This window comes from Rhinolophus ferrumequinum, chromosome 14 (assembly GCF_004115265.2).
Source record: "Rhinolophus ferrumequinum isolate MPI-CBG mRhiFer1 chromosome 14, mRhiFer1_v1.p, whole genome shotgun sequence".
Lineage (NCBI taxonomy): Eukaryota > Metazoa > Chordata > Mammalia > Chiroptera > Rhinolophidae > Rhinolophus > Rhinolophus ferrumequinum.
In genome coordinates, this window is record NC_046297.1 from 65166115 (window position 1) to 65181441 (window position 15327).

General features: G+C 39.1%; 1 protein-coding gene across 12 annotated transcripts in view; it reads right to left on the reverse strand.

Annotated features, from left to right (window-relative positions):
- Positions 1-15327, reverse strand: part of CYRIB (CYFIP related Rac1 interactor B) — a 130660-nt gene that overhangs the window by 39900 nt on the left and 75433 nt on the right. For 7 of the 12 annotated variants that reach the window (XM_033125863.1, XM_033125857.1, XM_033125870.1 and 4 more), the window contains one exon: positions 7488-7530. The exons of 1 other annotated variant lie outside the window; for it this stretch is intronic. The gene's annotated coding sequence lies outside the window, so the exon portion shown is untranslated. The remainder of the gene's footprint in view (positions 1-7487; positions 7531-15327) is intronic. 4 more of the 12 variants (XM_033125865.1, XM_033125859.1, XM_033125861.1 and 1 more) reach the window with 1 other exon arrangement.

Sequence of the window (15327 nt, forward strand, 5' to 3'; positions counted from 1 at the left end):
CTCCTAATCCCTTGGAATTTCCTGGGGGACAGGAGCCTCTTTTATTTTAATACGGTAACTCGTGGCAGGCCACTAGATAGCTTCAAGATAGAAGCTGGTTACCAGTAAGACCAAGGCATGATTAGTGGGTTGGGACATTCAGCCCCATCTCCTGACCACTGGGGACGGGAGAGGGACTGAAGACTGAGGTGACCACCAATGGCCGATGCTGTATTATCAGTCACGCCTACACAGTGGCATCTCCTAAATGACAGGGTTTGAGGAGCTTCCAGGTTGGTCACTGCATCCACATTCTAGGAGGGTGGCACACCCCGAACTCCACGGGGACAGAAGCTCCTGTGCTCAGGACTCATCCTCGGTATCTCTTCATCTGGTTGTTCATCTGTATCCTTTATAAAATCCCGATAATAAATGTTACTAGGAAGTGAAGTGTTTCCCTGAGTTCTGTGAGCCATTATAGCAGATTATTGAACCTGAGAGGGGTGTCATGGAAACCCCCAATTCACAGCGGTTGGTCAAAGTACAGAAGGCCTTGGCCTTGCAGTTGGCATCTGGAGTGGCAAGCAGTCTTACGAGACTGAGCCCTTAAGCTATGGGGTCTGCACTAACTCCACGAAGTTAAGTGTCAGAATCAAAATCAGTTGTAGGACACCCACTTGTTGTCTAGAGAGAGTTGGAGGATTGGTTGCTGTGGAGTAAAAAAAAACCCCATACATCTGGTGTCAGAAGTGTTAGAAAACAGTTCAAAACTGGTGTCAGAGGTGTTGTGAGTAAAAACACTCAGACCTCAGCCTCCTCTTTTTGCTCAAGCTTCCAACACTTGTGTAAATAAATCCATCTATTAAATCCCCTGTTTTACAACACCAGCAAGGTTTCTGCTTTCCTGGTTGAAATCTGACTGATACACAGGAAGTTCTAACTAGTACCTTAATCCTTAACCCTACTCACACGACCTAATCTATCATCTATTATCATCAGGTACTAGTGTAGCTATTAAGAAAGTGATCCTTTGATTCTCCTTCCTTTGCAAAACGTAAAGGAAGAGAAGCAGGATCCTGGTATTACTGGGTACCCAGCTACAATAGCACCAAAGCAGAACTAAAATCTCCCCATGAAGCCCTAGCACGTCGAGATCAATACATTTTATCAGTCTAGTAATTACATGGAGTTAGGTTACTCACCTTAAAAAATGTGACATAAATGAACAATGGAATGGAAATTGGGAGATGATTTCTATTCTTGATTCTATCACAAAATATGTTACTTTACACAAGTCAGTTTACTTGTTAGACTGAATCTCTCACGTTACCTCTGCTATGATTTTGCATGTTACACTGCATCTTTCCTACTGCTGACATCTAGTGGAGATACTTAGATTAAGTATTTTAAAATGAAAAATCTTATTTAAGCCATCTTAAATAAAAGGCTTACTAGAATGCCTGGCCATGTGCAATAAATACAATAAATTAGGAGACCAATACTGCTCCTTAAATGGAAGTGAACCATAATAAAATAGTATTGTATCAGTTTGTCACAGCATCTCCAACTTTGATTCAAAGATTATTAGTATTTTTCTGTGTTCTAGCCATTAAAAATTAAACCAGGAATGCAAATTACTGCCTCAGTTGCAAATTTAGAACAAGAAAGCAAGCAAATGCTTCCTGCTATGTCTCCCAGCAGGTACAGACACAGGGTATGAGAAGGGCTAGTACAAAATTCCAAGGTAAGTAATTTAGGAGTGTATATAGAAGGGTGTATGATGGAAACATGGAGGGGAAAAAAAGCTTAACTCAAAATTACCAATTTTACAAGAATTTGTTATGAAGGTTTTTCTTGAAAAAATATGATCATTAGACTAAAAACAGTATTCTGAATTCACCTTCTTAAAACGTACCACTATTTTGAAATCCATGAAAAATTTATATGCACATATTTAAGGTAAAAATTTAAAAATATACATATTAAAATGCAAGGGAATGATAAACAGAAAGTTTAAGATAGTGGTTATTTCTAGAGAGAGAGGGCCATAGGACGGGGCAACTTCAGAGGTTTGGGTAACATTCTAGTTCCTCAACTACTGGTGGATTCATGGGAGAATTTTATTTTCAGATTTTTAAATTTACAAATAAAGGTACATATATTCTTTTGTATGTATCGATAATTCAAAGTTTTTAAAATGTAAAAACTTTTAAAAAGTCACTGATGTTCAAAGAATACATGTGATTCATTCAAAGATACTCAACAAAAAACAACTGGATTGGAATTCAGGTACTTCAACTCTTTCTAATGCACATGCGACAATGCATTGATAATCTATTAAATAAAAACCTTACCATTACTATGCAAAACCTGAACATTTCCATATCTAGTGTGAACAGTGCCTGGTGGTCGTTACTGCTGTTTTAAATCAAACAACCTTTCCTTAGCTCCTGTCTGCCAACCACTGGCACAGATACGGAGTATCTGGCACTGTGAAATTCACAGACAACTGGAAGAGACCAGAAAAAAGAGTGTGGCTTGCTTTCAAACAGAAAAGCATGTAAACTACACTATGAATGCATAGAAAAAGGAACACCTAACCAAAGGGGCTGATTCTTTCTTGTTTTCCATTTCTTTCAATTAGGAAACAATTCAAACATAGCAAGATATCACATTCATATATTCTACCACCCAGATAAAGCAGTAACATGTTGCCGTATTTGCTTCGGATGCCTCCTTTCTTCGTTTGTGCAGTTCAGCATCCCAACCTCCCCCAACCAACTTTCCTCTCCTTCCAGCTTCTAAGGTCATCAGTATTAAAAGTCTGCATCCTTTCCGACATACTTAAGAACTTTTACTACAAAGGTATGTACTCATAAACAGAACTGTTCGGCTTTTCCATTTGTATAAATGGTACACTCAAGGATATCTGCCAGGATTTATCATACAGGAATAAGCACCAACCCTAGTTATCCTACTATGACGAAACCGGCTAAGAGGTTCTTACAATTCATCCTTCTACTTTCTTTTTCTCGTGATTTGAGTTAAAAGATAAAGTATTCTCTGAAGTGAGGTATCCCTTACTTTTTTTGATGGATTGGGGTCTCCTCTTCACATTAACAGGAAATAGTCACAATGAGGAGTGGAAGACATCAAGCAGAACGGCTTTATATCCAATCATCAATGAGGAAGGAAATTCTGAGACCAGGAAGGGACTATCCATGCTACTATGAATGTTTGTGTCCCCTCAAAATTCCTAAGGTGAAATCCTAACACCCAAATAGGGCCTGTGGGAGGTAATTAAGCCCTGAGCGTGGAGTCCTCATGAGTAGAATTAGAATTAGTGCTCGTGTAAGAGAGACCCCCAGCGAGCACCCTGCTCTTCTACCATGTGAAGACAGTGAGAAGATGGCAGTGGGCCCTCACCAGACCCCAATTATGCTGGCACCCTGATCTTCGAACTTCCAAGCCTTCAGAAATATGAGAAATAAATTTATGGTACTTTCTTATCGCAGCCCAAACTCAGACATATGCTAAAATGGAACACCGAAGCTTAACCATCTAACCTTAGTATGAATTTATTCTTCAACATCCACGCCAAGCAGTCGTCTAGCTTCTGCTTAAAAACTTACTCTGCATGACTATACCCAAGGAGTAAGTCATTCTGTTTTCAAATGATGTCGAGTGTAGACTTCAGTCCTCTTTTAGAAACTTTTCTGGAAACTTCAGCCAATGATCAACTGAGGCACAATTAATCCAACGTGAATCTTGCCATTAAGAATCACACACAGCTTGTATTAAGCTGAAATTCACCCACTTGTTAACTTCTCCTTATTGATCCCAGTTCTCATGGGCCTCCTGGAACCAAACTACATCCCTATGCCACTTGACAACCCATTAAATATTGGAAATATCTTTAAATATATTAAAGAGAGTTATCCATCAGACTATATACATATACTCACTCACATATGTAAAATTACAAACAAGGTATCTCCTGTCTAATAATTATGAGGATTTAGATTCTGAAAGAGAATGATGTTTAGAAGGGGTTAGGAAATACTCATCGTAAGGACCTTCTTAAACATCATAGAAGGAACTAACGGCAATAGAACCATTTTCCCTTGAGTGTGACTATAACTTAACCTTTGTATCCAAAGCACCCTTCCAGAGGGTCTTGGCTGCTGTAAGTACTAAATAAAAGTCAACAGATGAGATCTTACTGTGTGCCATATACTATGCTAAGCAGTATATATACAACATTATCTTATAAAATCCTCAACCATCTTATGAGGTTAGTAAGGATTACAATCCTCATTTTACTTCTGAGCAACCTGAAGGTCAGAAGGATTAAGTACCTTGCTCAAGGTAAATGCTCACGCACACAAATCTGGCTCCCAACAGTTCTCTTAACCATTATGCCATATTGCTTCTTTAGTCATAAATGAAAGTACACAAAATTCATCCAAAAAGAGTTAAAGTTTTTTCAATTGTTCCTGAAAGAAACTAATTGAATACTAGTATTAAAACTTCTAAATTAGGAATAAAATTCTAAGAGAAAAACAATTTAAAAAAAAAACCTGATGACTAAGAAAAGATGACAGATGGTAACTAAGAAATGTCCTTAAATATTTCTCTGCCATTTGTCAGGTCTTTCTGTTTGAGCTGGCATAGGAAAGGAATTTATACAGTGAAACTGCAGCAGGGCACAGCCAGTACTTCCCTTGTTTATGAACTTCAATTAAAATCATTCTCTAAAATATAACTCCTCCAGGCTCATCATAATCAATACAAAAACATATCAGTTTTCTTTTCTTGGTAATCATAATTTTTAAGATATGTACTTGAATATAAATCAGTATCTCTTATAATGCTAGAGACTCCAGCAGAGGCCACTCATTACATTTTGATCTTGCAGAGATGGTAATTATAACCAAATGTGTTTTCATTGTAGTATTTTTTAAAATATTTTACTTCAGTTGGAGAGTAGAGACAGATTCCCTGAGTCAATTAAAAAAATTATATTCCATGACTCTTTTCAAGTGGCAAGGCCTGATACCTTTCATTAAGTAAAACTGTAAAAGCTGCTTTACCCAAAAACAAAAACAAAGAAAAACCTGGTTAACAAAATATAGGAAGTAATCCATTGTTTTCTTACAATGGAGTATATTAATTTTAAAAGGACTTTAAGTAAAACCAAATGCAGGTATCATATAAACGTTTTTGAACTAAGTATGTTATCTAATAACTATAGCTTTTCAAGTTTCGCATAGCACATACGAAGGCAATTATTTACTTAAACCAAAGTTCAAATCGCTTAACTTGGCTTAACCAGCTTAACTATTTTCACCATAGGTGTAAAGCTGCTAGTAGGGAGAAAGGAAAAGAGAAAGGAAGTGAAGGGAATGAGAAAAAATAGAAAATCTGGGCCCAGAATATATAGGGGTCGTGAAACACCATGAAATCATGTAGCTCAATTCTCTAATTTTACAAAAGAAGGAATGGAGGACTACAGAAAGTTGGTGACTTAGGCAAAAGCAGCAAAATAGTTTTTAGAAATGAGGCATAATCCAATGACCCTGGCAGTGCAACTTTTGAGAACATCTTTAAAATATGGCATCGGTGCCAGATCACATTGATAGAACGAATCAAGTACCACAACCAAAAAACCCCAGAAGTCAGATACACCACCATGTCCCCTTCAAAACAAGTATTAGTGCTGGTTTTGCTGTCAACCAAATTTCAATAGATCTACCATTCCCTTTATTTGTAGTCAGCTACAAGGTGCTGAACAAATATTCAATTTAGTGACACATTCCAGGCTCTTCCTAACTCAGGCTGGCAAATTATCACTGCATAGTTCATACGACTGAAGTAACTGAAAAACATTTGATTTTTACAAGTCTTGACCTTTTTGGCTTGTTTCCATAACACAAGCATCAGAGCACTTACTATGTGCAGCCTTCCTATGGCAATTAGTTATGACATTTCCCTTAATACGCTTTTGGCATCTCAAACTATTTTAGTTTTTACAAGTGTATTTCATGTTCCTTCAACTAGAAGGTGAGTTCTTTGGAGGCAGGCATTCTCCAAGGCTTCCCGTATCTTGTACTCCCTTTCCCACAGACTATGTTGTTATTTCTGTGATTATTAACCAGAAGTTTCTTCAAAGCTATTTCCATTAGGATATTTCTTAAGGTGTGGATGTGCAATGCTACTTATTTAGGACTAATTATACAGAACATAAAAACTACACTTACTCAAACAGAATGGAGAAAGAAAGGTCTAGCTGATTTTTCACTACCAGGCATCATTCTTAATCTGGGGTCGAAAGAAAGAATTCAGTGACCTGTGAATTTGGATGGGAACCTGTTCACTAACCATTATGTGAAATTTAGTAATTTCTTCAACCAAGATGATAGGCAACAAATTACAGTAGTGCTAGAAATACCTGTGAATCTGTCATCAATAGAAATCAGAGGTATTTTCATGTTACATTATAATTACTGCAAACTCGTTACTATTTAAATGTATAGTACTTAGCAGAATTGTCGCCAAAGCTTACTTTCTAATGTAAGAAGCATACATATTCCTCTATCAAAAATTTGTATTTTCAGTATTTTTTAGCTGTATTTCAAAATAACTGGTTTCCTTTTTAATCTGTGCATTTTACTTCATAAAATCATGAATCATTACTCTGAGAAGGGATTCACAGACCTCAACAGATTACCAGAGGTCCATGGCACGGAGAACGGGTGGGAACTCCTGCACTGTCACATACAGAGCAGGGGAGGTGATTACAATTCCAAAGGACCACGATAACTGTCATGTCCGTTCTAATAAAATGACAAGCAAGTTTTGAAATGTAAATATCTGTTTATAACTAGGAAGAACACTGAAAGGACTTTAAACTGACCATTTTCATTTGCACTTGAAGAACACAAAGTGTCCACAGAAAAATTACACTTTCAAATACCTATTAAGTTGTAACTGAAACAATTACAGGATTATAAAGGTTTATTAAGTACTCAGGATCCTTCAACAGTAACTATTTTTGTTGTGTTCTTTACTTCTAAGACTTTTTTAAAGGGACTAAAACCAATAATTTGGAGAATTCTTATTAAGAATGTAAAAGTGTCTTCCCTTCTGGCTTCCAAATAAATCAATATTTTAAACTTCTAGAATTAAGGCTTAGATCTATTCTAATCAGCCATACTGGTGATAGCTAAAATGACTTAAAAAGACATTTTTCAAAAACCAAAACACGTACCTCTCCTATTGAGAGAAAGCTGTAAAAAAAACCCTTCTAATTTACATTTCCCCATTACTTCCTAGTATTCTAAGCCAGACACTAAACAACACAGGGTATTTCCTACAGGCATTTTAAGCAGTTCAATATTATGTATGGAATATTTTCCTTCAATTATGTTTCGCCAATAGAGTTTTTTATTTAAATCATAGCTTTTCATTTGCATTTGAATAATCATTTCCCCCAAAGACATATTTACCTTCAGCCAGTGCTGGTGATTCTGTTCTCGTCCCTCTATCTGTCTAAAGAAAGAAAAAAAGGAAGAAAGTCTGAAACATTATTATACTTTAAAACAAATTTAACTTTATTAAAACTAACTTTAACAATCAAGTTCATGGATGCTATCACATGTATATGCTGTGTGTGTGTGTATCCTTGGAGTAACTCAACAACCACTTACAGAGGACGTACTAAGAGTGAGACATTATGTTACACCCCGGAAAACACCCATAGGTGATAAGACACCGTAGTTGTCACCCTCAAGACCCTCATAGACTAGTAACGGGTGTACCAAGAAAAGCACACAGTTCTCATTACAGCTTATGAAGCAGAAGTAACAAGGGAAAAAATTAGCAATTCTTTATTCTTGTAACAGGGGCCTAAAATTATCAAGAGGCATATCTCTATACTCTTATCACAGTTTACGTTCACTCGGTTTCAATGTACTATTAAAAAGTCAGTTTTGTTACAGGTACCAAGACCCTTATAGTCCGTAACTGTAACCTTTTTTGCCAGAGGCACTTGCAGCAAAACTCAAGTGAACCACAAAGACCTTTCTAGGAATGGTTTTACTATTTCAAAGCCTGAAACAATTTTAGGTAAAATTAAATCATCAAAATGAGTTTGTTCTAACTTTGCAACTAACAGCAATTACAGCCACTGTAACAAACTAGTAATAGTTTAGTTCACAACACACGCGTATGACCAACGTGACTAATCACTTTTATATGATCATTTTTTCCCTAATTATTTATGTTAGAATCCAGAAGTCCTGGATTTAACCAGTGCACAACCCCAATGTGTAACAGCGCCTAGTAACATCTTGAGGGGCTGGGGCATTGCCTTCCTCGATGGTAAGTGATCTGACACGCACAATGTCTTCCAAAGGCTGAAATGAGCTGCTGTGTCTCTGACATTAAAAAAGCAGAAACAGAAACGAAAACACAACACGGGTTCAGGAGACAACAGATGGAAGCAGGATTGGCAACCTTAGACTGCACTGGATTAGAATTTCTGATTCTAGGGGCTTCTGCCAGGAGACACAGGAAGAATTCTGAAGCAATGACTTTCACCGGGTCACGTTGGACTCCTTCCTTCGGCCCAGCATGCTAAAGAAGGAGTTACTATCCTATGGGGGGTCCCATAAACTGACCCCAACCACCGCGAGGACTTAGGGCGCCGCTCCACAATGGGGACAGAAGGGAGGACATTATTAAGAACCCAGAGGATTCGACGGGGCTGCCATGCACAGTGGTAACTACAAATGGGCAGGTGCAACTACAGCCCACAAGGCTCAAGCAACTCCAGGCGCTGATCCCTTGGGGAAGGTCTGGGTCACTCTACCAGGAAAACGCCTCAACCGAAACTGCTGCTGAGAGTGAGAAAAATCTAGAATGAGTGGTACAAGACGGAAAGAAAAGGATTCCTCCGTCGACCCTCCTGCTGTGAGTGTAATGCAGAGACTGTGGCCCGCCACCACTCAGAAAGCTCTGCAGTAGAGTGGACTGAATGGCTAGTGCGTCACGGAGGTCCCTGGGGGCGGGCCGCATGGGACACGTCTGGGGCCCCACCTCACATCTTCACTCAGCTGAGGCCCCTTCCCTTAGCTGCACCCCTGGGGCTCTCTTTCTGCTCACAGGCTCTGCTGTAAGAGAATCCATGGGAACTCCTCAGCCCTCATGAGACACAGGAACCTGGAAGTGTGAAGGTGTTAACACCAACACCCAGTGGGTACCCCCAGGCCAATGCCAGACGGGACCTGGGACGTAACTATCCACCTCTTCCCGCCCAGAATCATATTCTTCATGCCTTCTCAGAGGGCTTTCTCAAGACCGAGCCCTACTTGCGCGCAGAAGGCACCAGGTTCAATAGTGACCCTTGGATTGACTTTCCTTCCTTCCCGTTTCACTTGCTCCAGTTCTCCAACTTCTGTTTCCTGTTGACAGGTCCCCAAATAAATTATCTGCCTAGAAAGAAAGGCCCTGTCGCAGGCTCTGCTTTGGAGGTGAAACCAGGTCAAGACACTTGTCCTTGAGGACACCACACTCCTTTGCTTGCATCCTGTCGCACGGCTGCTCCATCTAATCTCGTCCAAGTCCTGTGCTCCGGCCCCCAACTGCTGGCAGGCCTGCGGGCTCAGTGCTGGGGCGTCCCCGCCTCTGTGGTCTCATTTCATCTCCGGGCTTTACATGTCATCTATACGTCTCAAACGTCATGTATTCAGTCTGCCGTTTCTCTCCCTCTCCACACTCGCACACCACTGTCTACTCAGCATCTCCACTAAGGTGTCTGATACCTCAAACTTCACACCTCTGAAACTGCACTCCTCATCTTTTCCCCTCAAACCTCCTCTGTCTGCAGGCTGCCCCATCTCAGTGGATGGCGCCTCTGTCCTTCCAGGTGCTCAGGTAAAAACCGTGGACTCCTCTGCAACTACTTTCTCACACATCCCATATTCCACACAAACGCGTTACCGAAAATCTTCACGCTGACTGTTCTGTCTCCTGTTAACGCCAAGTTGAGGGTTCAGCTGCATTAGTGTTAGACCTACGATTACTTCTGTGTTCAGGAACCTCCAGAATAGGGGTTGCACAGTTAAATGTACAGGGGGCTTGGCTGGAGCCAAGTTAGAGGTGCAGACTAGGGCACACAAATGTGCACGCTTAATCTAAAGGGTGCTATCAGCAAGCCACGCTAAAGAAAAATGCAGGGGATCCAGTGCTGGATATTCACGTAAAACAATTTTTACATGTTATCTACTAATTAAAAATAAGTTTAGAAACACTCAATAGGCCAAAAGAAACAGTCTGAGGGTTATATTTCATTGATGAACCGCCAGTTTGTAACTTCTGCTCTAGAACTTTGTATTGCCTATACTTTATATATTATTAATCCTAATCTTTTACTTTCTCTATCAGGAGATAAATAGGAGCAACCTACGTTCAAAACCTAACCACTCTGGATTTCCTCAAAAGCTCCTCTTGGATCAATGTTATTACAAATGGAATAAACACTTTTTTGCTTTTTCTGCCAAAGAAAAACTTCCTTCCCAAAGGCCGACTGCAGCCACCCAAAAATAAACAAAACAAGTGGCTTGGCTGGCCACTTTCATACTTTCATAAACCACAGGAAAAAAACCAGTGCCACTTGCATAAAACCATGGAGGAAATTCAATTTACCCAAATTCTTCATAAATCAAGGATGATAAAACACTTATAGTTGTTTTCACCCCTAGAAATCAAATGTCAGGTCATAAATAGTGATTATTAAATAATATATAAATCAGATAATCCACAAACCTAGAAGTTCTTCACATTAAGTGTTAAAATTTATTTGCCTCCAGCAAAACATGAAACATAAGAGTTAGGACTTGAGAGCATCTGTCAGTCACACAGACAGCTTTGCAGTACTTCAAATGATGGTAGCAAGTCTAACTGGTTATGCTACCTAGATTGCATTCCTTCTTCATTTGGGTACCTGATAAAATCTAATGGAATGCAATTTGTTTAAGTTCCCCTTGACATACACAAAGCAATCTTAAAAGCCATCTTAGAAACTGAAAAGAGCACTTGAAGTAAAGGGTTTACTGACATGTTTCCAGATCAAACAACATTATAAAAGTGCATTATTATATAATTCCAACAAACACAGTATCTAAGTTTTAATTTAAGACCTTGAAAAGGTTATTCTATATCCATCTGAGAAAAAAAGAAACATGCAACTCTATAAAAATATTTTGGAAAACAGAACAGATGAGAAGGATCAGTCCTACTCATTGATAATTAAAACTGTGTGGAACTGTTACATACATGTAGTCAGGAGAAGAGAGCAGAGAAATCACAATAGGTCGAAATGCATAGACATGTAAAAAATAATACTCAATATTATCAGAAAGTCTATTATGTATACAATACCCAAAGAGGTACCCTAGGAGTGCTCTCTAAAAGCATCTACTCTTACTGTAAAAAAATTTTCAAGGTAAAAATGAAGTAGCATGAGAAATATCTCCCCAGACAGTGCTGTGGCAATTAAGCATGGAAAGCAGGTATTAGGAAAGATTTTTATGAAGCTCTGGTAACTTAGATGTGGAAAAATAAACAGGATTTCAAGAAGTAAAAAAGGGAAGAAGATTCAAAGAGAATATTCCATGTGAGGAATGTATAAAGTAATCATCACAGGGCAACGAAGAAAAGTTTATTTAACATAAGTAAACGGTACTGAAATAATCCCGAGGAAAACTGAAATACAACCTTCTCAGCCTATTCATACTAAATGGGTTAGAATTTAATTTCTCAAAACTAAATCAGTCGTAAATATAGAAAATAACACTTTACTTATCGTTAAAGGAGTAATTTAAAGTACTATTTTAAATTTAAAATGGAAAGATACTAGGACCAATCATACAAAAATTAAAAATAAAGGAAATCCAAAATGTTTTAATAGTTCATGGAAATATAAATAAAATCACATCAAAAGGAAAAGCTTATCTTGATAATTTGTAAAACAAAACAGTCAATATATATGAGAAAAATTGATATTCCCTAAATAAAAAGCAATATAATATAATATATAATATAGGCAAAGTGGTTTAGAACACTGGTTCTGGAATGAGACCTGGGTAAAGTTTCTACTTAACTATTAAGTTCTTTGAGCATCTGTTTTGTTATTTGTAAAATGGACATTTCTCCTTATAAAGTATCAAAGCATCAGTTTCCTTTATTTTTGAAACAAAAATCATCTCCAAGATTATGTGAAGATTAGTGGAAATGTCAGTTTGTTGAACATTTTATATTAAAATTAAGTAATATACACACGTTTCTCTATTCTGACCTTGTCTTGGCCTGGACAGAACAGCTGGACGTACCAGTGAGGCCACGACGTGTGGAAGGTGACGGGTGGGTTTATCCACCAAGCAGCGCCGCCCCGAGACACAGCCACAGGCCCTGAGCCCTAAGCCACCCCGATCTCGGACACGACATGCCCACACTGTGACACACCCACAGAAGCAGCTCACTCGTACAGAGGCCAATGTGAGCGCCCTGCCTAGTTATTCTCGTTGTGACCAACACGAACCCTCGATGAAACGACAAAATATTTTAGCTGACATAGGGGTCTGGATACCTAATGCCAAACTGCCTTCCAAAGATATGTTCCCATTTACACCATCAGCAAAACCGTGTATGGGCCAGTATCACAGCATCCTGGACATGAACTTCACTGTTTAAAAAGCATCCATGCACGCGCGTGCGTGCGCACACGCACACACACAGTGCCTTCTTTAACATTTTTTATTGAACTACTAATGAGGTTAACTAGTTTTTTCTCCACCATAGTAAAACTAGTCCTTTCTCATTTTTTTTCACCAAGCCCTTAATTTTTGTAAGAGGATCACTGTCATGTTTGAATTTCCTGGATCAGACACTCAATATATAAATGCATATGATAAAGCTAGATACAGTGTTTTTAAAATATTCCTCTGTCTACTTGGCTGCCATTTCACAGGACTTACTGTGTTTGAGACCCTGTGCTAAGTAAGTACTTTGCATGATGTATTTCCCTGAAGCCTACCAATCTAACGAGATAAAATCATGAGCCTCTTTTCCTTGATGAGGAAACAGAGGCTTTGAAGGGTTAAGTACCTTACCTACCATCCTGAGAAAGGGGAGTGGGGGGGATGGAGGGGAAATGAAGGCAGGGAAGGTGAGTAGTGGGGGGAGAGAAGAGGGTGAGAAGTATTTCTCAGGAAAACGCTCTGTTCAGGTAATAATGGTTACAATAGTCCTTTCCGTAAATGTAACTCTGTAGAACGAATCCTATTTCCCCACTAACTTCTATAAAATTAAAAACGATTCCTTAAAAAATAAACCGCAACGTAACTGGAAAACCTGAGGCCAGGGCAGGATTCAGACGATCATCAGCCCTTGGGAGCGTTACTGTTATTATTGTCTAAACCACACCCACGAGTATGTTTTTTCCCTAAAATGTCTAGTTGTCTCATTAAAATATAATAAGAAGTGAAGACACTGACAGTACAGGATGCTTTACAGCTTCACAGTTTTATCTAACCTTTCACGTCGCTATCAGTGACTAACCACACCACTTCTTTTGTGAAGAAGTCTGCCAGGGCTCGGTCACCGACACCTCTCACGCGGAACACGCACCGGCTGCAAAGTGTGTGGCTGTGTTACCGCCGTGTCTCCCAGGGACAAACCCCCGTGATATTTCACAACAATGGATCACCAAACGGAATTGCCAACAAAGGTAAAAGAGCAATAAAGAAACAAAAGCGGTAACACTGGAAGTCAAATTCTAATGGACCATAAATGGAGTTACACCCCAAGAAACGGCTGACCGTGAGAAGGCTGCCTCTGCCGCCACTTGGGATACTAAAGGTACAGTCAAGGAAGCTTTGTGAAGCGAAACATAAATGAGGAAAGTGGTCACGATGAAACGGATGGAGATGTCCCAGACACGAGCAAAACACACAAGCAAAAAGTCACATTAAAGGAACTCTTGGATATGTCTCATGACATTGAGAATGTAATGGACAAAATGTTGGAAACATCCAAATTGAGAGAGAAGTACAATTGGCCAAGGCATGAAAACGATGCTCACTCCTGCTGTAAACAACACAACAAGGAAGAAAGCAGGCGACTGTTTACTGTTACTTCACAGTAAATAGGAACAGATCAAATCTGTGTAAAAAAAATCCATAAACATCAATAGATCTAACCTATATAAACAAAAGGAAAATGGTCTCTTTTGAAAGCAAAGAATACAATGTCCACCTACAATTGTGGCAACGCACAGAGTACCTCTGAAAGTGTCGCTTGATAGTAACAAACACAGACCAGTCAGTTCATCACTGGAAAATCCGAAGTCCCAGAGCTAAATCCACATCTTAATTTGCCATAGCTAGTTTTTCCTATTGCTGGAAATACATAACATAGGCAAGTGTTCCGTAGCAAAATACTAAAGTGCCAAAAATTGAGATAATGTTCTACAAAAACACGTATTTAACTGCAACATGTTCTCAAACTTCTGCGTCTGAACTGCGTATCACAAAATTCAAAATGCAGCTCGCTTTATTTTGAGTCACCTATGCAATTTTTTAAAAGAAGTCTTACTTCATATACTAGATCAACACATGCAAAAGAAAATTAGGACCCACTAATAAAATCAAACGCACACACCCCACTCTTAAAATTTCTTAATCCTTAACATATCATTAAAGTTGGAGAAATAACTGGCGAAATCTGGCTGATGTGGAAGGTAGTTTGTGTTGCTTCCACATAACACAAGCCAGGGCCGCAGGTGCTCACACCAGCGTCACAGACCTCACTCACATGTGGCCTGTCCATTTCAAAGAGCAGCCCCATGCCTCCTGTTATAATTCCAGAGAGTTCTATGACAAAAACAAATATGTAATCATCTTCCTGGGAAAACAGGGATCCACATGTAATTTGACAGAAAGAGCACATTAGCTTTCTAACATTGAGCAAGAATCTTAAGTCCCTCAGAGCTTCAATTTCTTCATCTGTGGACAGAAGATAACATCAACTCCTAAGACCGAGCGACTCATGAGGGGCACCTATTCCATACGTTGTGCAGACCTTCCAGGTCTTACCTGTCACATTAGGCCAACAACACCCCCTTTGTATCAGAGCTGTTACTACCACCCCTGTAGTTCTAAGAGCCCAAACAGCTTATGCAGCACCAGTGTTATGGCATTTCTGTGTGTTAACAATGATTCAAATCTTTACTGTGTCACCAGCAGTGCCTGATACAAGGAAATAAGACGATTTTTATCCTGTTTGGAG